Source organism: Polistes fuscatus, unplaced genomic scaffold (assembly GCF_010416935.1).
Source record: "Polistes fuscatus isolate 324 unplaced genomic scaffold, CU_Pfus_HIC Scaffold5, whole genome shotgun sequence".
Taxonomy (NCBI): Eukaryota; Metazoa; Arthropoda; class Insecta; order Hymenoptera; family Vespidae; genus Polistes; species Polistes fuscatus.
The window spans coordinates 5,336,012-5,362,173 of record NW_025113129.1 but is presented as its reverse complement, the minus strand read 5'-3'; the positions used below and the strand labels follow the sequence as shown (position 1 = coordinate 5,362,173).

Sequence of the window (26,162 nt, the reverse complement as noted above, 5' to 3'; positions counted from 1 at the left end):
TTATATTTTCTTCTCGATTTCCCAACACTCGGTGGTGGTTGTTGGAAAGGGAAATAAGAAGTCTTGGTTAAGGAAAAAAGAAAGGCGCCGAACGTTCTTGTCATTAAGCGACGATAAAAGCATCGTTATCAGAAGGGAAAATGACTTTTTATACAGGTCTGATAGCTTCAGATAACTTCGTATAGCAGCTAGCTATGAGATGAGAAATTTATTTATTCGATGAATCGTGGAAGAGCTTTGAGAGGTGGTTTAGGGGAGGTAAAGATAGGTGGTGGTGGTGTTGGTAACGGTAAACGAGGTTTTCGGGGAAAGGGAGGGAAGGGAAGGGAGGGGAAATGGACTCGAGGGGAATTTACAGAAGCAAACTCTCGATGAAACTTTTTGTCCGAACAAACGCGAACCTTTCCGAGTGGGGACCATCAGTTAGTTGCAACTAGTTTGACTAATTGAAGCTTTCAATTGATAGAAACTTTAAGCTTCCTTCTTTCTTTTTTTTTTTTTAAGGGATATAATTGTTTGTAATTTGCTTTTTTTCTTTTTGCAAGAAAGGATAGAAGAGAAGTAAGGGGTGCTGATTGAAACTCGAATTCTTTACCTGAAGTTTCCGAATCTGATCCCGAGGCAGGGCTTACGTCCACACTGTGCCTAGATCCTTGACAACATTCGCTGCACTTACTACACATTATCTTTTGTTCGTAACTTACAACTTTTTTTTACCGATTGTATAAATATAGTTTATTTTATTTTTATTTTTATTCTTTTTATTGGTTTGATATATTCAATTTGAAAATTCGAATGAACACTTATTGCAATTTGGATTATCACGTTTGACTTTTTATATATTTTTTTCTTTATAAAACGTATTTATATATATATAAAATATGAACTTTCGATCACATACACATAAATGAACACTTGAACTTGAAAATTTTTTATAACAATGATATTTTAAATATATAAGTGTAAGTAGGTATGTATGTGTGTTTGTGTGACAGTGTTTGCACTTTAAATGTCGCTTTTTTTATGTACCCGACACATTTAACAAACGTAAGTGCAATTAAATGTCGTTGAGAGGAATTATCGTAAAAATATATTTTTATTATTTCTACAAATTTGAAAAGAAATAGATAAAAAAAAATAAAGAAAGAAAAACACAAAACAAAACGATTACATTGTTATCAACGAATGAATAAATAAATATAATGATTCAGTTAGAGAAGTAATAGGAGAAGGAAAAATAAATTGGATTCCGAACGGATGCATCTTATGCACTTAAACGCATCGAACTTGGTAACTCGTAGAAAAAGGGGCGTCGTCGTAGTCGTAATCGTAGTCGAACGTTTAACACAGAGGTTAACGAGCTTTCGCTTAGGAGTCTTCTTCGCGACTCTTTCCAGGTATTTACTTCTTGTATTTATATGCACACCTTTGTAAAATAGATATGGAAGATAGAAACAGAAAGAGAGATAGTATGTATGTACGTGAATGAGATTTAAAAAGAAGAGACAAATAGAGTGAGAGAGAGAGAACAGGAAAAGGTGTTTGTACCTCTGAATGAGAATGAAAGATGGAGAAAGAGAGATGGAAAGAAAGAAAGAGAAAGAAAGAGTAAGAAAAAAAAAGTGCGTGTATATGTGAGACAGAAAGAGGGAGAAAGAGAGAGAGAGGGAGAGAGAGAGAGAGAGAGAGGAGAGAGCGAGAGAGAGAGAGGCAAGAGAGAGAGAGAGCGAGGATGAGAGAAAGAGAGAGAGAGAGAGAAAAGAGAGAGAGAGAGAGAAAGAGAGAGAGAGAGAGTGTGTGTATGCTTGTATGAGAGGGAAAAGAGCGAAAAGAGAGAAAAAGAGAGAGAGAGTATGTTTGTATGAGACTGAAAAAAAAGAGAAATACACTCGTAGAATAAAAAACAAAGGAAAATGGGGAGAGAGAGAGAGTATGTTTCTATGAGAATGAAGGAGCGAGAAATACATACACTAAAAAGAGAGAGAGAGAGAGAGAGAGAGTGAAGCGTATCGAACGTATAGATGTGAACGAAGAGAGTAGCAAACGACGGATGTAGCGCGTCGTTGGTTACTGGAGCAAAAGCTTACTCGTAAAGCGCACGACCGGGTTACGGAAGGGCAATGGTGGCCGTGCATGCGCGTACACGCATCCCCCCCTTTTCCTTTCCCTCCTACCTACCTAATACCATCTAAACCCCCCCCCCTATCACTCTTTCTTTCTCTCTCTTTTTCTCTTTCTCTCTTATTCTAGCTTTAGCTTTCTCATTGCATTTCTCTTTAAACCCCCCTCTAACCCTCCCACCCTTCCTCAACGCTCATTCGTCATTGCTATTGAGAAGAGATTTCGAACTCTCAGTGCAAAAACCACCGGTGCTTTTTACAATATTACGTTAATCGTTGTCGTGTGAATTGCAGTTGGCTGTTTTGCTTTTTGTGTTTTTTTTTCTTTTTTTTTTTTTGCTTTTTGTTTTTTCTTTTCCTATTTTTTTTTTCTTCGGCTCTCTTTTGCTGGCACTTTTTTTCCTATAGCAAGGTTTCACCCCGTTTGCGGGATCTGATGTGTTTCATGAGTTTCCGGGTAGTGATTTTGTGCTTTTTCTTTTTTCTTTTCTTTTTTTTATATCTGTACATATCCAGGTTCATTGTTTTGGTAAATTTTATTACGGAATGATTGATTATTATCATTACTATTATTATTATTATTATAATTATTAGAGAGAGTTTTTTATATTCTTTTTGTGTTCTCGTTAAATATGATTTTTTGGTGTAATTATGTTTTGCTTTCTAATTACTGTATCATATAAATATATTTCCTACACGGGGAATACAATTGCCTTGCATATTAATGTTATAATAAAATATGGTAGAATACGTTGCATATTTTTTTATGAGCCGTGCATAATAATTATTATTATATAATACGTTAAGAATCATTCAAGTATCTTATCATATTCACAACACATATATTGCATATCATAAGTATTATGTTGAATAATTCAAATTAGGAAGCATAGCAATTACGTCGGTAAATATTTAAAAATATTTTATGTGCAATTGGAGAAGCAGAAAATAAAAATTAAAGTAAACGAAAAATGTGCTTGGAATGGCGATGCAAGAATAAATTTAATTGCACATATTTCTTAAATATCTTTTTTTTTAAATGCATAATTAACGCGCACAGATGTTATGAAATTTCTTAAAATGTAACATATTTAACGCGAATAAATTGGTCGTCGGTTAATTATATAAATGAAAGATCGATAGATCGTTTAAGCTTTTACGTCGTCTTATTAATTATTCGATAAATTACTTTAATTAGTTTCTTCATAGGTTTAATAGATACATAATTAAATTATATATTATATAAAATGTATATTAAGTCAGTTAATCAAAGTTTTCGATCGATCGATCATTCTCTGGAAGATAAAATTTTGTCTAATTTTTATTGTTTTCGTGGGTTGTACTTGAGGATAGGTTAGCTCTTTAATATTTCGATAATCGATACTCTATCTTTTTTTTTCTTTTCCTATAGTCGAGACTTCATTAGTCGACATTTCTTTTCTCGGTTATTCGATAAGTCGATTTGATTAATTAGTTCGTAATAAAGTCACCGTTGAAATAACAAGAAAAAACTTGATTTAATACTTTTATAATTCATTTCTTTTTTTTAACCAATTTCTAAATAAATCATTTGATGAATAATGATAATTCACAATTAATCAACAAATGATCCACACAAGTCGGATCATTTTTACAATACAATCGTTTCATTATACTCAACATTTTACTCTTTTCTTATTTGTTCATATTAAGTTAATAAATTTATTTATTATATTTAGTAATTTTTTTCGTTAAGAAATTTGTTTAAAATTTTAATTTGTTAAAGAATACGATTACTCGCCGATAAATCATTTTTATCTTCTCAATAATTTTCAATGATACTCAAACTTTTTACATTTATCTTATTTGTCATTATTCATTTAATTATCCATTAAATTTCCCACATGTGTTTTAAATTTAATAATTCGATAAATTATTGTTGCTAAAACTTTGATTCTAATTTAAATTCGTTAGAAGAAGAATAAGAAGAAAAAGAATACAAGACTAGTTGAATTTTGAGTTCTTTCATACGTTCAATGATCAACAATTTAATCAAGTAAACGTACGAGAGAGATAGAGAGAGAATTAGTGAGAAAGAGAGAGGGGTCGGAGGGGGAGAGAAACGTGCATAGCTATTTAATTACCGAGGCGTGACGCCTCGTAATGATCGCACGAACACCAAACGAGTAATGACGTTGCGCTTGCGCTTTTAACGCTGATAAGCTTCAAATGCATAATTGTGTATCGTATATCCCGAAGAAACATGATCTCCTTTAAAACATCGAGCGAGTGTTCTTCCTCTTTTCTTATATTAATAATTCTTATTCGTTATAATAAAAAGAAAGAAAAGAAAAAATAACAAAAAAAATAACTAGGGAGTTTTATAAACATATTACGTAATCCTTTAATTAGAATATAAGTCAATTAAATTCGTACGAACCATTTAAATGAAATATTACTCGTATTGTTTAGAATTTCAAGATATCTAACTGCTATGAAATTGTTTTTTTACAATTGGATGATATACTTAATTTTGTAAAAGGGGCTGGTTGAAAAATGTTGAATTTCGACGGTAAAGATTGGTTTTGATAGAAATTAAAGATTGTTCGATCGAAAGAAAGAGATTTTTATGTTGGATTTATAACTTTTTAACGTTCATATTAATTTTTTGAGTCTTTGGTCACACAAGAATGGTTATTAATAATTAAATAATTTATATTTTCAATATATTAGAGCTTTTAAAAATAATTAGAATAATAATAAAATTAAACGATAAAATTAATTTAAACGAATTCGATAAGTTTATAATACTGTTTAAATATTAATCGTAATAAAGAAGGAATTTATTTAAATGATATCTATAATTATGTATTGCGCATAATTATTTAATATAATAATAAGCGATGTATAATAATTAATCAGTGAATTTCATTTGAACTGAATTGCTACCGAAACAGAAAGGAACGCAATGGAATGGAAAATGCCTTGTTTTATTCAGTTACGTCACCTTTTCTTGTCTTACTTCAATTTTATCTGCACAACGAAGTTGGACGTTTTAAAAATAGAATCCTACACAATTTAACTGATTAAATATTTATTTTCTGAATAAATATTTTTAATTAATCAAATTATGATTAAAAAAAGAACATAATTGAGACAACTTATTACAATTGTTATTATTATTATCATCCTTAATGATGATTAAAATATTGTTCAATCCTCATTACCCTAATCCAGTAATCAAGAAAAGGTCACGTGTGACATAACACACAAAACAGAGATAGAAACAATCTTAAATCAAACGTAATTCAGTTAGGTAGATCCTTCAAGAGGGAAAAAAGGAAAGAAAAAAAGGAAGGAAACAAGTAAGCACATAGAGTTCCTTTCTGAAAGAAAAATCATCCTGGTCGTACATCGTACAAGAAACTGGGTCGAGTAGAGATCGTCACTAAAGTCAAACGTTCAGGAAAGAAAAAGAAAGAACAAAATAGAGAGAGAGAGAGAGCAGAGAGAGAGAGAGCGAGACGAGAGAGAGAGAGAGAGAGAGACGAGAGGAGAGAGCGAGAGAGAGAGAGAGTTGGTAAAAGTAAGAAGAAAATTAAATTTATCCCACAATCCGTTTCCCTTCTTCAAGATCAAATTTATAATAGAATTTTTCTAACAAAAAAAAAATAGATGAAATTTTTATTTTATTAATTTTATTTTGGAATAAATAGAAATAATAATATAAAAAAGTAATAACTCAAATTGAAACATCGTTTACCTGCTTATTAGAATTTGTTTTTGTAATTAAGAAAATTTAGTTTATTTAACTTATTAGATTAAATTTCCACGTATAATTCATTGGCCTTGATTTTTTAAATTTATTTATGATAAATAAGAAATAAAAATAAAAAAATATTAATTATTCAATAACAATTGATATTTATTTCCATGATTAGAAAATTTATGACAATAACGTATTTAATTTAATTTAAGATTAAAAGTTAACTCGTAATTCAATGACTTAGTTTTTCAATTTTCTTTATGGCAAATAGAAAAAAAAATAAATAAAAAAGAAGATTGTCCACCTAATTACGATTGAACTTAATTTCTTTTATGTTTAAAAAATTTAATACAAAAGGAAATACAATAATTTAATTAGAACTAAACGTTGATTTAAGTTGCAGTGGTCTTTACAACATTAATACCCCTTATTATTGCAAATATGATAATTAACGGATACAAGGTACAAGTATGCGATCCCGAAATTATAATTCATGAATGTAAAGATGGTGGGAGGGAGGACGGGACATTAGAGTAGGAGTTGGATGAAAATGGGATCGAATAGTATAGCATGATGACGTCATTTCCCAAAAGCCCTTTTAAACTTTCCCCATATCTTACGAGTTATAGGAGAAGATCAACGCATTTCGTAGGCTAAAGTCAATATTCCTGGCACGTTGCACCGTCCCAAATGCATTCGAAAGTCAATATCAAAGGCAAATATTATTTCGACGACCTAAATATGTTCGTTGGTTCGTTCGTTCATTCGTTTTTTGTGATATTTTAACTTTTGTGCATACCTATGGGGCATATAACATACATTTTGTAAATCTTCTTTTGAATTTAAACTTTTGATAGAATCGATCAAATTAAAATGCAAATACGTAAGGTAGATTTATAGTTTTTCAGTTAAAAACTTTCATTCTGTTCCATCTACCTCGTTTATCCTTCGAAGAAATATTTTGGTATTATTTTTATAGAAATTTGTATCCAATTTTTTCTTTGTGTTTTTTTATTACTTTATTTTAATTATTTAATTATATTAGATATTCAACAAATATAAAAAACACTTATAAATTGAATAACTAACCAAAAAAACGCAAACACGCAGAAAGTTTCAAGTAATATGTATGGTAAAAACTAATAATAATAAAAAATAAAAAAACATGTTTGTTAAATACCGATTAAAAGGGAGAAATTAAAAGAATAGTAAAATTATACAATAATTATTCAAGAGATATGCAATATAATTATTTGTTTTAATTTAATTATTGTATTTTATTTTATTTTATTAGATATTCATCAAATATATATATATATATATATAACCTTAAAAATATTATATTATTAAAATAAAACTACTCCAATCTTACTAATCATCACTTAAAAGATAAGCAAAGATCGCAACAATTATATAACCAAAAAAAATCTACAAAAAATTCAATCGAAAGGTATAATCCTCAAAAAAAGAAAAAAAGAGAAAAAAGGGGTTTTCTTCAAAAGATAATTATAAAGCGAACTCGAAAGACTTTAAAGAAGTGGAAAGTGGCAGGAAACTCTTCACGTTCTAACTTTCTTCTCTTTTTTCTCTCTCATACACACACACACACACACACAAACACAGACATATACTTGTACACATATTTATATGTGCATATACTTTGATATATGCCATATCCTATGTACTGTACTGAAGCTTGAGGCTGCGAGTTCTGCCAGGTAATTGGAGACGAGCCTTTCGACGGGCTTAACTTCGTTCCAAGCCTCTTCTACTTCAACGTCTTGACTCGACAACAACTATGACAACGACTACGACAACTACGATGACGATGACTATGACTACTATGAATACGGATGACGAAAACAACGACAACAACAACGAGAACGAGGTTGCCAGCAATAACTGTGGCAACGGCATTGACTTAATCTATACTAACTCTTTTTTCTTTTTCCTTCCCACGATAGTAACGAGATACCGGAATTAACTCGACTAGTATGAAACGACAAGTTGAGAATTATATAGCTTATGTTCTTTCATTATTCATTTTATTTTTTTTATTTTTTCTTCTGTTTTTCTTTTTTAATATTCCACAAAGAAAGAGAGAGGGAAATAAAACGACGAAAGGAGAATACGTAATATTAAATTCCAATTAAAAATCATGCTATGTCTATTATCTTCAATCTTATTGTTAAAAACAAAATAATTTCTCATGTTCCGTTTTATTTTAATTCGTGTAATTTTTCTTTTTCTCTTGAAGTTTATTAAATATTATAATTGAAGAAATAGAATATATTAGATTGTGTATGACTATTAATTATAAAATTTTTTTCTATCTCTTTCGATTTTATTGTTAGAAACAAAATTGTTTCTCGCGTATATTCCATTTTATTTAAATTTTGATCGATATAAACGTTTGAATTAAATTATATTTTATAAATGTTCATACATTTGTCTTTACAGACGATCATACGGTTTTTTTTTTATTAAATATTATAATTAAAAGAATAGTATACACGTAATTAAATTATAATTAAAAATTATTCCTAATACAATCATATTATCAGTAAGAAAAATTGTTTCTTGTTTCTTATTTTATACAAGATTTCAAATTTCTTTCATCCTCAATCTTAATACATATAAATTGCTACCTCTCCTCCACTTTTAAAAAATCTGTTAAGGGTTGAAATAAATTAGAAATTTATCTTTTTAGAGCCCTTGCAGAAAAAGATAAAGAAAAAGTATAGTACTTTATTATGTTTTTTCTCTAAATTGTCGAGACTCCTGTTCTTCTCAACGAAGAAACAACCAATCAACCAACGAACCCTATTACCGAAGTGTTCCCTAGGGCTACTTTCTAAGAGATCGTTAACGTTTCCCAGCTGTACGAGTCGATTTTATTAACAACAATATAAACAAAATTGAAAAAAAAATCACCAATATTTCGTATGCATCAACAACAACAACAAAATTGTTAAAAAAAAAACTCGCCTAACGAAAAAAAAAAGCCAAAGTTTTAAACAAATTTCTGCTTCTTCCCGCCAATTTTTTTCTTTCTACTATTTCTATTTTTTTTTTTTTCTTTTTGATCGCAGACGAGACAAAGTGGCTTACGTAAAACACGAGCGCATACACACACATCCATATACAAAACAGTGTTATCATCGTCGTCAAAGTTTACGTGACGACGAGACGAGACGAGACGAGACGAGACGAGACGACGACTACGACGACACCCTTTTTTCGAATGAAAACGCGTAAAACAGAAGAAGTATATATACCACACCCCTACCACACCCCCACCGCATCCCCCTTTCTCTTCAACTCCACATCTCATACCATCGCGTATACGCGCGTTTTCTCTGTCTACTCTTCAAAAACTCACATTTTCCACGTGAAATGCTTTTCCCTTCGTATTCCCACCCTCCTCCCATCAACCCCTATCCAACTCCGTTCATCCCTCAACCAAGCCGTTCCACGTCCCCTCCCTTCTTCCCACCCTGTTTAAGTTTCCTTCTACTGTGCAACGTTTAAACTCGTATCCCGATGTTTCCTTTCATTTTCCACCTCCTTTCACCCTTTTCCAACTTCAGCACTCCTTTCTCACCCCACCCATCCTCCCAACTTCCCGCAAAATCCCTCCTCTCTCTCTCTCGCTACCTTTTCCATCTCTTTTCTACTTTTTGCTCATTGTTTTTTCTTTTTTTCTTATCTTCTTCTTCTTTTATTTTATTTTTTGTATATTCTTTTTTTTATTCCCCTTCCACCCTATCCAATATTACTCTTCTTCCTCGTCTTCTTCTTTTTCTTTTTCTTTTTCTTTTTTATTTTTCTTTCGCGCTTATACACAAACCGTCAGACCAGCAGAGACGGAGGAAAATAAATTTAGCGTGAGGTAATACATGTATTTTAATATTTATTTTTTTGTTTTTTATATTTAAAGCAATTTAAGGAATTTTATTTCTTCTTTATTGTATATGTTTTTTATTATTTTATTTGATTGCGCGTAGTTCGATTTTAAGTGATATATTGAGAATTTGATTTCTCGTTGATTCATTTTTAATATGCATATTTTGTATTATTTTATTACGTTATTATTTTATATCGTTTGCTTTTATTGTAGGGTAAATATTACTGGTTTTTATTACTTTTGTCGAATTATTAATTTTATACGATATTGTAATATGTTATTTGACAATTATAGTTAAATTAATATTTGGATAAATAAATATTAAAAATATGATTGGAATTCTTAAATCAACATAGTCCAATTATTCTAAATAACTTTTAATAATAAATCAACATAAGAAGTATAGAAATATTGACGAATCGTAATTTTTATTCAAATTCAAACGCAAAAGAATTTTATCTTCAAACGAAACATCATAAATAAAAAATATATAAATGTATAACAATTATTATATTTAGATAAAAAAAATATGTAAAAATTCCGAAATCAACTAAAATCCAATCGTCCTAAAACATTTATTAAAATAAATAAACGTAAGAAGTATAAAAAAAATATCTACGAATCGTATTTTTATTCAAAAAATATTATTCGCAAAAAAGAATTTCATTTTCAAAAGAAACATCACGAATATCTTTCCGTGTATACATAACATGTAAATAAATACATATGCAATATATTTACAGTAACATTAACAGAATAGTTTTCTTTTTGATGAATAAAAAGTAAGAAGTCGATGTGCTCTCTATAAGAAAAAGTTAGCGGTACACGATATGGTCATCTTTGAAGAAGAGAATAACTTGGAAAGTGGGTCGAGCGGTTGAATAAAGAGGCCGATTATACCGTCTACGAGAAGAGAAGACACGGATACTGTGTTCTTATTATACTTAAACTCTGACTATCTTCGATACAGAAAAGATTTGATCTTCATCACTTATTTATTATTATCATAGCTCGTGTTTCTATCCTCTCAAACGATCGTCTACCTCGAAAAAAAAGTAACGGAAGATCACTTATAGAAGTCACGAAGATCTTATCCTTCGGCACATTTTACTATCGATTAACAAACGTTATCTAATTTTTCATTAGTTTTTTTTTTACTTTGTTTTATCTTTTACGTTTAACGAATATAGATCATCGTTTTTTTTTTACAATTAGAACAAGAAAAATATGTGGAAAAATACTAGCTCTGATTATAAACGATGACGTGTTTAATAATTATGAATGTAACGTTCAACTTCTGTGATATCTAATACAGGCTGGATCAAAAGTTTTTATCTGATATAATATAGCCAATCATTTACATTTTTATTCGATTGTAATTTTTAAATTGTAAAATTTTCGATTTACCCTACAAAGATTTAATCAGAAACCACAAATTATTTCCAGATCCTTACAAATCGCATTAACCTATCAGATAAACATCTATCATTAGATAATTAAAAACAAAACCTTTTATCCAACGATATCAAATTCATCGTTAAACCTTGCAAACAAATTTCCAAAATTGCAAAACAACCCTAAACAGCTTTCAAAAAAAAAAAAAAGAAAAACAAGAAACCACTTCCGAAACTTTAAATAATAATTTACCTTCATCCCTTGTACTACTAAAGATAATAATAATTAAATGTAAAATAAAAAATATTAAAAACGTTTGTGGCAGCCTTCTGTATAATTACACTAAATAAAAAAAAAAATTAAAAAAATAAAAGAAGAGTAATAAATACATAAGATGAACACTAATACACTAATTACACTACACACACACACACGCACACAGTTGAACACAATATCCGACCTACTCGCCGTCCGCGTGCATACTGGAGTAGAACAGAGACGCGAGTGTCTGCATGCTTTGCGCACCCTCCCCCCCTTCTCCTTCTATTCCACCTCTTCCTCCATCATCTCTGGCCCTTTCCTCATCCCACCATCAACCACAACTTCCTCATGTCCCCACCTCATCCCCTCTCGATCCACTTGATACCACACCATGCCATGACGCGTTGCGTCTTCCTTTCCATTAGGGTGGTGCCTCCCAACCCTCTTCCCGTTCCCCGCCTCCCTCCCACTGCTTCTCTTTCCCTCTCATCATCCTCCAACTATCCTCGCGCAGCATCCTCTTACATGGATTCTTTATGGCTCCTTTCTTACTGCACATCCAGCATCATCTTGTGCACGTGCCTACTTTTATACTTCGACAATCTTCAATTCGATTGGTCTGGACTCCGGTCTATTATCTCGTATCGATTATTTCGAGATGCCATTTAAATCATGTATTTTGTCTTTCAAGTATTATCATCCGATTGATCATCAGCTGTTCCGTGTAAATGATCGAGTTTAAATGAGACTTTTGTCTGAGAAGTTTTCTGATATTTGAAACGTATTTTTAATGCTGTATGTGGGTATGTATTTGGGGTGATTTTTTGAATAGATTTTTTTTAAATATTTACGAATAATCGGTCGGATTTATGGTGATTGGATAATTGATGGGGGATAATGTAGTTGATAGAATTATTGGATGATTTGTTTTAGATACTCTTAGTTACAATTGGGTCAACTTACATGTTTAGCGTTGCAGCGTATCAATGAAATTTATTAGCAAAGCTTCCTATATTCTAAATTAATTTATCGATCTATTGTATTTTAATTTTGTATACGTATATATAAATTTATTCAATAATATTAATTATAGGAAATAATTATAAGATAAATGAAATTTCTAATGGTGTATTATATGAGTTTAGTTGTCTCTGATACAAACATACTGTCATTTTCCCAGATTCTATTATAAATGAATAATATGTAATCGATAATATATATTATAATTAGTTCATATATTATAAATTTATATACAGTGATATTATTTAAGATAATTAAGATTAATTATCTCTCTTTCTTTCTAATAGTCTAATAGACCATTAGAAATATAATTAAACCAATGTATTTGTACTATGAAACAAGCATATTGGCATCATCCCAAGTTTAGAATTGACCTATCAGATTCCATGAATTATATTATAATGAATCTGAAGTACAGATTTATATTGTAGTAATTTAAATAGGGTTAATTAAAATGAAAACAAAAGTTGATAATACTTTATTAGTTAATATCCGATTATTATTTTTAAACGTAAATGCGAATTTTCTTAAAATCAACTAAAAATTTTCAAAATAAACAAATGACGTAAAAAATGGTTGCTTGAAAAATTTTCTTTAGCAAAGAAGACAAATTTTTATATTACAACTTATAGATTCATAGTAATTACATTATATATGTATTCATTCTTAAACTTTTCGGCTAGATGGCTATTAATGAATAAATAATAAAATAACTAATTAAGGTTTATATATATATATATATATATTAATATTAACAAATTTATATTATAATTAAATAATATATATATATATATATAATATTATAAATATATTGAATTATGTGTTAAAAATATATAATAATAATTTAATAAAACATAAATAAACACAATTTTTTGAAAATCAGTACAAACTTTTCTGACAATCTAATATATAATATATACCATTAAGTTACTTCTGATTCTATTCTTACAGATTTCTATAAAAAACATATTAAATAATAAAAATATTAATCAGCACACTATCTTTCCGGGCAACGATAATATATAAAAATACATAATATATATATGTACTAGTATATACATACATCTATATATTAAATATATATACTATGTATAGATAGGTAAGGAGGGAAATTCGTGGCTTCGCTCGGCTAAGGGTGTAACCGGGTCGATAAACCAGGGTGGGTGCGGTTCTTCTACCTCTGCACTCTTCCTCTTCCTTCTCTTTCTACAAATATCTTTTTCTTTCCTACACTTATTTCTTTCTTTCTTTCTAATTTTTCTATCATCCATCCCTCTCTATGTATTCCAACTTTATTTTTTTCCTTCTAACATTTTCTTTATTCGAATTTCATTCCAGCGAAAGGGGCATAGGGGATGATGGAACGAGGATATGAGTAGTGGTGGTGGTTATAGAAAAAAGGGATAGGGGATAGACATCGAAGTAATTTCATCGGATTTCAATAAAAGCCGATAAAGATAGAGAATCAGAGAAGAAGCAATTTCACTTTGATTTCGTCCACGTCACATAGTCGTCATTTGTTCGTAGATGAAAATCTACGCGTCTATTTGCTCTTACACGAAAAGTACCATTTTTCTTCTCCCCCCTATCATTCATATAGTTTATGCATTATGTGTGTTCGCCGCGTGTCTGTATGTGTCTCTGCAGTTCGAATAGTTGGTAAAATGTGTTAGATGGAATTTAAGTTGGAGAGAAACGTAAACGTTCGCATTGTGCGCGCGCATTCGTTCGGGTTATCTCTCTACTATGTTCTCTTACTGCAAGCCCTCGAGTTCGAGAGGTTAAACGTTCTATTCCAGAAACTCTCTCTTGGATATATGAGAACATCATCCCGAAGAGCAAGAAGAAGAAGAAAAGAAAGATTCTTTTCTATCTTATTTATGATTTCTCCGCGTATGGATATTTTCAATTTTGTTTAGAGTTTTTTCTTTTTTTTTTATAGGAAATAAAAGGTTTTTTTCTTCGCAAATGAGATCCTTACGAATAGTTTTTTCTAGGGGAAATTCTTACCTATTTGTTTTTTCTTTCTTTTTTTTAATTGTTTTTTTTTTTTGTAGTGGATTCTTACAAGTATCGTTTCTTGGGGAAGGGATACAATATCTTTTTTAAGATTTCAATATGTCAGAGGAAATTTGATATTGAATTTATTGCTTATATATATTTATTTACTTTTTGTTTTTTGTTTTCCTTTTTTTGTTTTTTTTTTTTTTTAAGAAAGTATTTACTTGGAAGTAGGTTGGAAATTAAATTAAAAAGGTGTGAAAGGAAATGAGAATTCCAAGAAGTTATTAAATCTAATATCTTTTAACTTGCAGTATAACTATATTCCAGAACTTGGAATTCCTTCCTGATCTTCAAGAGCACAACCTACTCCCCCAACTTTTTTCGACTACCCACGTTCGTATTTCTCGGTGCATTTTCTTCTTATCTTACTCCATAAAATATTTCATCTAAAGTTTTCTCTTCTAATTTCGTTATTTAAAATTATTAATAATGTTAATAATAATAATAATAACAATATTAATGAACCTTCTACAGGCTTTGGGGGATGAAAGAACAGGTTTATTTTTTTTTTCAAATGTTGTTTATAAATTTCTTCGTAAATATTTATACACAAGAAATATTATTTATAAAAGAAAAAACATAGATCGTTATATCGATAACGTAAGAATCTATATGTATTACTTTTTCTTTTTTTCTTTTTTTTCTTGTGGAAAAAACATTAATGTTCGATATAGAAAAGAGGGGTTTTAGCTTGTTTCAGTATCGAAGTAGTAATGTTTAAAAATGAACGTGGATGGTGTTAGCCATTACGATCAATCGAAGAGCTCTGTGTGTGGTTTTTCGAAGAGAAAGAAAGCTGGATATATATATTTCTATGCTGGAATAATATATCCTTCCCGAGTGGTAAAGTCCTAAGGAAGAAGAAAAGGAGAGAGAAATATCCGATGAGCAAAGAAGGAAGAAGTTGGTCTAATCCTTAGGGAACTTAGCAAGGAGATATTCTGGTGTTCTTCTGACCACCTGGATCGAGTTTCCATTCTTTTTAAATTCAAGATCGTTTTTAGTTGCAAGGGGGACTCTATTACAAGAACCTAGTGGATAATAAATCCTCGTGAATGATCTCCGTTACAAAGGTAACATTATTTTTTTCATTATTCATTTGTAGATTAACGAATAAAAATTAAATTTTTCTATAAAAATGAATCGACCGTAAAGTAAAAATTAATTAAATCGATGCGTTTCGTTACAAAAAAATAAATAAATAAATAAATAGAAAAACAGTGTGATCTTTATGATGATAAAAAATATATTTCGTAGATGTAAGTAGAAAAAAAAAAAGAAACAAGAAAAGGAAAAGAATTTGTGTTAGAGAAGATGATAAAAAATATAAGAGTAAAATTTCGTATCCTGGTGGTTTTCTCGAAGGTCTTATATTCTTAATAGACACGATCGAAGGGCCGAGGAGGATGCAGGATTAATGATAATAAGAGTGGGTCAATCCCTCCGGAAATGATAACCACGCAAATTTATTCGTTGAGTGTAAGAAGAATGCAATTAGGTTCAGCTGCACCATCATCTCGTACGATAGCCTCTCAAAGACCTTTCAATCGATCTATCTCTTTCTCTCTTTCCACCATTCGAGATAGAAAGAGAAAAGGAAATAAAGAGAGAGAGAGAGAGAGAGAGAGAGAGAAAGAGAGGGAGAGAAAGGGAGAATTAAAAAAACGATAATCGATAAGGGAACTGTAAAAAAAAGAAGAAGAAGAAGAAAAAGAGTGTAGCTGATTGCGAGAGAAAATGATCGATCGAAATAAAGCAACTGAGTTTGACTTTGTTTTTTCCCTCAATTTTTTTTTTCTTTTTTTCTTTATATAAAAAACGAGAGGCTCGTCGTCGTTGTCGTCGTCGTTGTTCGTTGTCGTCATCGTTGTCGTCGTAGTCGTCGTAGTTGCTATTTCCGTCGTCTCCGTATAGCAAAGTAGCCAACCTTGCGTACGCAATTTATTTGTCAGGATCAAAGGATGTTCTCTCGTGAACTGGGTCATCGTTATAGAACACCCTGTATCCCGCGAGGGCGAGATAAACGATCGTTTCTCACGAACAGAAAGTGCATTCCGGAGTTTTCTTCTAGTTTTTTTTTCTTTTTTTATTATTATCCCTTTTCCACTTTTTCTTTTTTCTTTTTGCTTCTCTTTTTGTTGAAAGAGAAGGAAAACTATGAGAGAAAGAAATAAACTTAAATTCATTTATTCATGAAAAATATTCCGTTCCGTTTGATAATGTCGCCTCTTTTTTTTTTTTAAATATTTAAACAAACAAACTTAGAAATCTTTTCAATTTATTAACATTTATTAACTTATTAACTTAACAACAATTTATTAACTTATACTTATATATTTTGTAAAAATAGATAAAAGAATACTTATGTATTTTGTATTTTGTATGTGTATTAGTAGTCGAAGATTGAAGATAGGAAAAATGGTAGGAAATTACGTTGTCTTTCGGTTATAAAAATTATAGTAAAATGTGTTGTAAACAACGTCGAAGGCGTTTCTCTCACGACAACTTTACGAGTTTCTCGCGTATCTTGCAATATTCTTCTTCTTCTTCTTTCTCGTAATATAGCTAATGCAACACGATGCAATCGATATGGTAGATAAAATTTATACGTTTCGATCAAAGTTGGTCTACCACAACTAGGTCGACGCGTATTAATAGTAGTAGTAGTAATACTAATAGTAATAGTAGTAATAATGTAGATGTAGAAATACCATCAGAGAGAGAGAGAGAGAGAGAGAGAGAGAGAGAGAGAGAGTAAGGAGAGAGAGAGGTCTCCACATAATCGGAAATCATTTCGATCAAAATAGGATTTAGATTATCTGTAGTGTACTTTTAACAGACAATACTATTCTTCTTCTCGAAATAACCATCACGTTTAAGTGATCTACGAAACTCTCTCTCTCTCTCTCTCTCTCTCTTTAAATCTATTTCTTTATTTCTTTCATTTTTCTCATAATTTTTATCTTTTTATTTTGTTCAATGATAGCTCGATGTATCGATATTGAAATGTTTTCTAATATATAAAATTAAATTTTGCATAATTTTACGTTATCTTTTATACACACATTTCGAGCATCTAAATGTCAACGAACAATGTCACTATTTTGTAAGTATTTCTTTTATTGTAATAATTCGTAATACATTAATTAAATAAGTTTTGTAGATAATTTTCAATTTTTTTTTGTATCCATATCTTTAATTATTAATTAATATTCACGTATCGCGTTTCCATTACTATCGATTAAATTATTTATTTATTTATTTATTTAACGATATGACACGTATTACAAATTGTATTATTGTGTTTATCAATAATATTGACACATTAATAATTCCGATAAATCCGAGAAATAAGTTAACGCACGTACGCGCACCCCTATAAATAGTAATAATGTTATGCAATATTTTGCTATGAATTTCAAACATCTTCCGTATCGCTTACTGGTTGATTCAACATTTACAAAAAAAAAAAGAAAAAAGAAAAGAAGCAAATAGTCAAACAATATTACAATAAATAATAGGAAAAATATTCTTACCATCTAACGAAACGCAATGTCTCCAGACGAAAATACGCATCTCTAATGGATTCACAATGACTTCTTCTCGTATTAGGCTCCTTCACTCGTATTTTTCCAATCTCATCACACGTAAATATACCAATTGAACATCAATCGATTAAAATTTTTCATCGTCAAATACAACTTAACGACTAACCAAACCGATTCAAACTAATAAAAACCCAAAATTTCTTTTGATTTCAAACTTCATGGAAAATGTATAATGTAACACGATGATAAGTAGGAAAAAAAATTAAAAAATTGCTAAAATATGAAAAAATAATGCATTCGATTAGTATACTTTAGCGCGCGCTAACGTGTGTCGCACTCAAAGGTCAGAGGTCGCCTTGATTTAACGGCGCGAACCAAACTCTCGTAAAAGTTACGCAAATCGTTCGACGAATAGAAAGATTTTGCGTGAAATATGTATATATATATAATATATAAAAAAAATATATATATATATATATATATTTTTGAAACGACCGGTTTTTAAATCGAATCAAATCAAGTGGAATGAAATAAAACCTCGAAAAAAGAAGAAAAAAAGAAACAAAATAAAAAGAAAAGTAAAAAAATTAATTTTCAAGAGTGACGTTCAGAAGAGGATCCGAACGTATTTTCTTCTCATCTGATTTTAAAAAATAAAAAGAAAAAAAAATAATAAAAAATAATACGATTGGTAAGAAGTATCTGTCTATTTTTTGTACGTAAATTTGAAGGGCACACTAGACAAACAGAACCAGACAGTAAAGAACTGAGAGATATAAAAAAAAGTAAAAAAGAAAGAGAGAAAAAGACAGAGAGATAGAGAGAAAGAGAGAGAAAGAGAAATATAGATAGATAGAGAGAGAGAGAGAGAGAGAGAGAGAGATGATGCACGATAGAACGATACAACGTTACTGTTCTCGCGAGGATCGGACACTCAGGGTGGGACGCTGAGTATCACGAGCACAAGCTTTTCTGGTGCTGTTGGTGGTGCTGCTGGTGCTGCTGCTGGTGCTGCACACACCCGGGTCAGGAGGGCCAAGAGGAAAAGGAGGATCTAGAAGAAGGGGACAAAGGCGGGAGTGAAAGGGGGCTAGAAGGGGGTAGAAACGGGGCCATGCAACCTGCGCGCAAGCGCCTCAGACAACATTGGATCTTCGAGCAGGGTGTAGCTACTGCTGCTGCTGCTGCTGCTGCTGCTGCTGCTGATACTGTTGTTGTTGCTGATGTTATTGCTATTGTTTCTGACGTTGTTTCTGATGTAACTACGGAACTCTGACCAGCGTGTTCTTTCTTGTTACCAAATATTAAACCGTTTTGTCAATATTTCATCAATCAAAAGTTATTAATTACATTTATGATAATCTAAGTTTATTGCTCGTTGAGCACATTTTTAATAGGAAAAATCATGTTTGGGAAAAGTATAGCTTTTTGTTAAATGCTTTCAATAGACTATTATTATTGATGCTTTTTATGGAACAACGGCTAGTCAATTTTATTTATTTATTTAAGTATTGTTTTCATTCGTAAGATAAAAGTCAGAATTTAAACGTAAATTTTGTTCAATATTTGTGTGGGTTGATTGAAAAGTTTTGATTCTAACATAGTAATAATTTGTTTTCTCCGCTAAATTTACTTTTATTCGAATTTTACTTGTATATTTTTAAGTCACTAATTAACATTTATGCTAATAATGCTATCGCTCGTCAAGGAAATTTTTAATAGGAAAAATCAAGTTGGTAGAGTATACTTTTCGTTGATGCTTTTAACATACTATTATTGGTGCTTTTTATGAAGTAATAGCTAGTAAATTTAAAGATAATAATTTATTCATCAGTAAAGATGAAAATTTCGCTAGTGTCTTTTGACTGAAAATACATGATTTATTCTAATTTATTTGATATCATTTGGTTTAGTATTTCTTTATATGGAATAATGGTAATATTGAAATAATTGCTTTATTTTTATTTGGTTATTAGCATTTAAGAGAGAGAGAGAGAGAAAGAGAGAGAAAGAGAGAGAGAGAGAAAGAAGAAGGAGAATTGAATTTTAATTTAATATACCTTTTTTTTTAATTCTTTTTTTAACTGGGTTTTTTTAACTGGGTAACTTTAATTCTTTCTTTAACTTTTTTTTTTAATTGGGTTTTTAATTATGAGAATTTATTTTTACGAGAATTGTTAATGTAATTGTTACGGAATTTGTGTTTTGTTTTCAGAGGGGATTATTTTTTCATCTTTTTCGAAGCGAAACGTCATTTTATTTTATAGCAGAGAAAGTAATACGAAACAATTTAATTTAATGTTTGTACTGTTATAATTATTATGATTATTATTATTATTATTGTTATTATTTAGATTTATCACATTTAAATTTTGAGAATGAATTTTATTTCATAGTAACATTTTCAAAGGATTAACAATGTTTCCTTATATTTCGTATTATCCTAGCAGAGTTTGAAATTTAGTCACTATTGGTCTAAAACCACGATTGCGCAGAAATGTTTGAAGCATTTTCATCTCTTTTTAGATATTTTAAAAATTTCTATCGAATTAGCTCAATTCCGTTTAATTTAACGATTAAACGAACTTACCTATGGTAATATTTGCAAGGAGTAGTGGTACTACTAAGTGATCTGAGGAGAAGGCGCGTAATACAATCCCATTTAACTTAGAATTTACAAAATGTTATTTCATTTATCATTATTAACACTACGCGGAAACTATCGGACAAGCGCCGGTGGCTCCACGTTGGTGCCATGCGGAAATGTTGGTTTCCAAAAAACTTCGAAAAACCGTCGACGATAAGTAAAATGATGTAAGTCAGTTCTACCGATGCGACACGAAAGAATCTAGATTAGACGTGCGGACGGCACGACGGACGGACAACACGACGGACGGACAACACGAAAGATATAAATAAACACGTCCCTCGAATATTTCATTTAAAAACAAAATAAAAGGAAGGAAAAAGAAGAAGAAGAAGTTAGTAATTAAAAGATTAATCCTATTTACAAAATTTGACTCCTACCAAAAAGTAAAAAACAGAAGACCATCTAAAACTAACCCGTTCAGAAGAAAAAACCAAAGAGAAAGAGAGTGTTTGGGGAGGTTTGGGGAAGAAATATATTTGGAAGGTTTGTAAACGATAAGAAGTAAAAGGGAAAAGGAAAAAAGAATGAAATCCCATTGATCTCTTCTTAACAGTTGGAATGAAGTACCTAGCACACCTCTTGAACGAATCAAATGCAACGTTCGTTTGCACTATCACAGATTCGAAACTCCAAGAGGGTGGAGAAAGGTGAGAAAGAGGCTTTAAAGTCTGCACACATTGATACAAACGAGAGAGAACGAGAAAGACAGAAGCAAAAGTTTCATGAGGTAAGAACAAGAAGCTTAGGAAACGAATAGTATAAGTGGCTCACTCTTCGAAAAACTTTTACTTACAGAGTAGGCCAAAACTTGTTAACTTATTTTTCAAATCAATTACTCTTTTTCCCAAAGACCTTTTAGGTTTAAATTTTTTTTTATCTCAAATAAAACTCTAAGTCTTCCTAACGAAAACTACAAAACAAACAACGAACCTACGAACTTTCCAATGGAATTAATCGATTTTTAAAATCAGGTTGCAACTTCTGGCACATTAAGACAAAACATTTGGTCTTAAAACATCCCTTACATCATTTAAAAACTTTTTTATTCCTCTTCTTCGTAATTAATTGTTTGTATTTTTATTTTCTTTATATCGAGTAAAATAAAATATTTTTTTTTTAATATCGAGATTTGTAAAGAGAGAAAGAATAGTCCATGTAGAATTGGAGGAAAATGGCCGATAAGAGAGTTCGTTTGGTGCATCATGGGTGGGTCAACGTGCCAAATACTATTCTCGATGGACATTTTATACTTTCCTTATTCTTTAAATTATTTTATTAACTATTGATAACGTTAGTACTAATAAATATATTCAAATAAAAGATTTGCGCACATATTTTAATGTAAAATTTGATGTCTATAAAGTTGTAATTAGAAAATTATAATACATTGTATAAAAATAATTTCTGGGCGTCTTTTTGCCTTATTTTTTAAATTATTTTAATAATAATCGACAATCCCAGAACTATCGAATATGTTTAAATAACAAATAGCGAATATTTTAATTTAAAATTTGGTATGTGCAAACTCGTAATTACAAAATTAAAATAAAGCGAGGTAAAATAATTTATGGTTACCTTCCGTTACAATTTTCAAATGAAAATATTATTGTCTTGCAAAATAAAATTGAACATTAGATATTATTTATGTTAGTTCTATTGTTAAAAATAAATTAATGATCCTTGGAACAATGATCGTTTGCAACGTTTGTTCAAATGAAATCGTTAATCCGAAAGAAAAAATAGTTGAAAAATAATATTGTAGATAATTTTATGGGATTTTTTAAATTTGTTCTTACCTTCTCTACCAAATTTGCGTTTTTTCTTTCCTGCACCACCGGTGGACGAGCTCTTGCTAGAGCTCTTGTCCTTGCTCTTCCAACGTATCAGCATCTCTCGTAGCCGCTTCAGCGTTTCGAGCTCACGTCATCGGCCTTGAAAAGCGACGCGCTGAGGTCGCGACTTCTACCGGTCGTAACTTCGACGTAACTTTCGATAATGGGAATTAAATCGTGTTTAACACGACGACGACGAACGAAGAAATAAATCAAACAAAACTTATACGAGAAACTGTTCGAACACGAAATTTCGTCGTCACGTAAAATTTATGATACTAAGAAAAAATGTACTGTATAATGTATACTATAATTAATTATTAAATTAATAATTAATACGCACAAATTAATCTTTGAATTATAAATCAATTATTTTTATGAATCGTTTTAAATTAAACGAAAGATTTTTGTTCGAAAAAAAAATAAAAAACGTATAAATTCGAAGGATTAGGCCATTTCGAGGAAGAAGAAAAGATTTCAAGGCGCCATCTTTGATTTTCCTCGCTAAACGCAGCCAACGGCTGGACAATGGGTCATAAATTGATCACTGTTGTGATACTGATTACTGTGATCGTGTATAATTAATATAAAAGGAATTTTAGTATAGAATTATTTTTTGTTTTCTCTTTTTGTTTCTATAAAATGAATGATCGTATAACAAAGGCTAGAATGATTACTTTTGATAGATTTTTCTTTATTGTTGTTGATTGTCACGTTAACCTCCTTTCTTCTTTTCACTATCGTTGGCCTTTCCTTCCTTTGAGAATTCCTCGCGATGACTACGCGTTTCTTCCATTTAAAGTGCAACGACCGCGCGAGGAAAGAGCACGAAGGTCAACCCTCCTAACTCTAAGTATGCACAAACACAAAAAATAATTGCAGTTTAAAGAGATAAGAATTGAAGAAATTTTTATTCAGTTCCTTTTTTTACCTTTTCTTTAAGCATGGGTGGAGTTTAAAAATGTTTGAAAGAGAACAGAATTGAATTAAATTAGAATACAATATTCACAAATTATTGTCAACGACGAAACTGAATTATTTTTTTAATAAATACCTAAGATCAGAAAAATAAAGAAGAATCTCGATATTTGTTGATAAAATGTTGCTTGAACAATTTAACATGTACATGAAGAATTTGTACGTGATAATCTAGGAATAATTAAATTAAAACAAAAAGTATAGAAAAAAAATTATATATATATAACTTAAATAACAAAAGACGGTAGTACACGAAAATGAAATTTTACTTGTAGAAAACAAAAAATTTACGAACAAAAATGGCCAATTATTTCGCACAAAAATCGTTTTCTTCGAGATCAAATGAATTCATAGAAGAAAAAAAAAAGAAGATTATACCGATAAAAATCGTAAAAAATAATATCACCGAGAATAAGAAGAAACTAAATGGACCATAAATCTTAAAACTCATCGATCGTACAGGTAAAATAAAACGCGAACGATATATGCCAACAAATAAATCTACAATGACTTAACAGAAAACCGGTTTTCCTTGATGACTCCGATCTATCCGTTACGAGAGTACTCAAAGATTGCCAAAGATCAACAAAAAACCATAACACAAAAAGTATTATCACTCTTGAGAATAAAACAGGAACGAGCTCACCGCGTACACAGTGTTGAAACTAAACTAAACAATAATTGCACCAAACCAATTGGATCTATTTCACAGAATTTTTAAACGATAAAATCAAAAAGGAAAACAAAGAAAACAATATGAAGAAAATCTTATCATCAAAAAATAGAAGAGAAGAGAGAAAAAATTTGTAAAGTTATCGACCACAGAGTAACAAAAAAAGAAAAAAAGAAAAACCGAGCACGTATCGGAACAAATGTGTGGACTAATAACGAATAAGGAATAAAAAAAAGATAATCACGACGACAATATATTAAAGAATAGTATTATTCAAAATTAAGAATCACCTTTTAAAAGATACATAAAAGTAAATACAACATTCACAAAGAGAGAGAGAGAGAGAGAGAAAGAGAGAGAGAGAGAGGGAGAGAGAGAGAGTTCTTTGACTTGAGGAAGATTTATCTCGGACGTCGAGGGAGGTCGAGTCCGAGGCACTCGCGTGCGTCAGGGGCGCGCGCCGCGCCGTTAACAAGAGAGAAAAAGAGATAGAAACAGATCAAATCAAACGAAAGAGAGAGAGAGATGGCGCGTGGGAGCGCCAAGACGAGACAAGAAGAACAACTTCGCCGAAGTCGAAGGTCGCGATCGATCTGAAAACTCTAAAAGACCCGTTGATAGTCGGTAACTGGTTGATTGGTTGATTGGTTGCTTGGTTGACTTGATTTGTTGCTTTCTTTGATTGAACTAGTTGGTTCGGTTGCTTTTATAATTTGACTTGTTGATGCAAAAAAAAAGAAGATTAGAAAAATCTGAAGTCAATGCGAAAGGGAAAAAAAAATAAAAGAAGGATGAGTGGTGGTTTGAGTGAAAAAAATATGTGTTAAAGGAAGAAATATAAAGCGCGTTTAAATGGTCGTGTAGTGCAGTGTGGGATGTTAAACGCGAGCACCAAAGGAACACCGGTGCAGTCAACAGCGCACCGAGAGAGGCACTAGCAAGATCTCTCACCGAATCCCGGCTCGAGCCGCCTCTCCCTTACTGTGACGTCACGGGAACCAACCAAGCCGGGGATCGATGCTGAACGCGAACACCACCTCCGCCCCAAACTGTATCCTCCCAAACCGTACCTACACCTATACCTACCTACCTACCTACCTACCTACTGACTACACGGAAAACATTCGACTTTTATTCTTATCCTCAACTTTCTTTCTAACATTCCCTTAACCTTTTTTCCATTTATTTTACATTTTGTTGTTGTTATTATTATTATTATTATTATTATTATTATTATTATTATTATACCTGGTTAATGTGTTTCTTATTTTTTATCATTTATTTGAAATCTGATCAATGATCTTATTAGATGAATGATTTCTGTTGTTCTATCGTTTGGGTTTCATATCCTTCTCTATATTGGGGCTATAGGTTCATTTCAAATATTTTGGATGGTTTAGATATGCGGGGTTTTTATTTTTAAGCAAGGTGTACTTTTTTAAGATTATTTTTTAGAAAAAAAGGGGATAGAGGGATAGTAGAAATGTTAAGGGACGAAAAACTTAAAAAGATATGGTCAGAAAGGTCAAGGCGCCGCTGGACCAAATGATAAGTCTCTCCACCTGTCGGCAGATCGACGACTCTAGTCTTCAAATGATTTCTTTACTCTATCGGTATATCTTGATTAAAAAATCGTTAATATAAAATTTATATATTAGTTTAGCTAAATATTTTATTATTTTTGACTGAATATTTTGATGTATTAAAATATCAAATATGGCTAATAATTGACATAAAATTTTGTAGACTTTTCCATCTAAAGTAAACGATTTAAAATATTTAATATTTTGTAAATAAAAAAAAGAAAATAAAATTAATTTCTTAGAAGAAGTAAATTTGAGATAAAAGATAAATGCTAAATTATCAAAACGATTAATTTTTTAAACCATTGAGACTAAAAGATCCGAAGGACGAGATGATATTTTCTATGGTAAAATCTTAAGTGCCCAGAAAAGTGTATGTATGAGAT

At 30.7% G+C, this 26,162-nt stretch overlaps 1 protein-coding gene and 2 long non-coding RNA genes across 9 annotated transcripts in view; all 3 read right to left on the bottom strand.

The window, feature by feature from the left end:
* LOC122522099 overlaps positions 1–26,162 on the bottom strand; it is a 60,645-nt gene that overhangs the window by 13,373 nt on the left and 21,110 nt on the right. The gene's annotated exons all lie outside the window — the stretch shown is intronic.
* On the bottom strand, positions 504–11,644 carry LOC122522533. Of its 7 annotated transcripts, none has more exons than XR_006305070.1 (3): positions 11,557–11,644; positions 11,420–11,436; positions 504–849 (listed from the first exon to the last, which is right to left on the bottom strand). It is a non-coding gene; the product is annotated as an uncharacterized LOC122522533 (long non-coding RNA). The 7 variants fall into 7 exon arrangements; XR_006305071.1 differs by lacking the exons at positions 11,420–11,436; positions 11,557–11,644 and adding exons at positions 1,288–1,426; positions 1,970–2,140; XR_006305067.1 differs by having other exon boundaries at positions 504–1,105; positions 11,420–11,644.
* LOC122522532 lies at positions 23,240–24,842 on the bottom strand. The gene is made up of 4 exons (XR_006305066.1): positions 24,484–24,842; positions 23,597–23,691; positions 23,474–23,478; positions 23,240–23,391 (listed from the first exon to the last, which is right to left on the bottom strand). It is a non-coding gene; the product is annotated as an uncharacterized LOC122522532 (long non-coding RNA).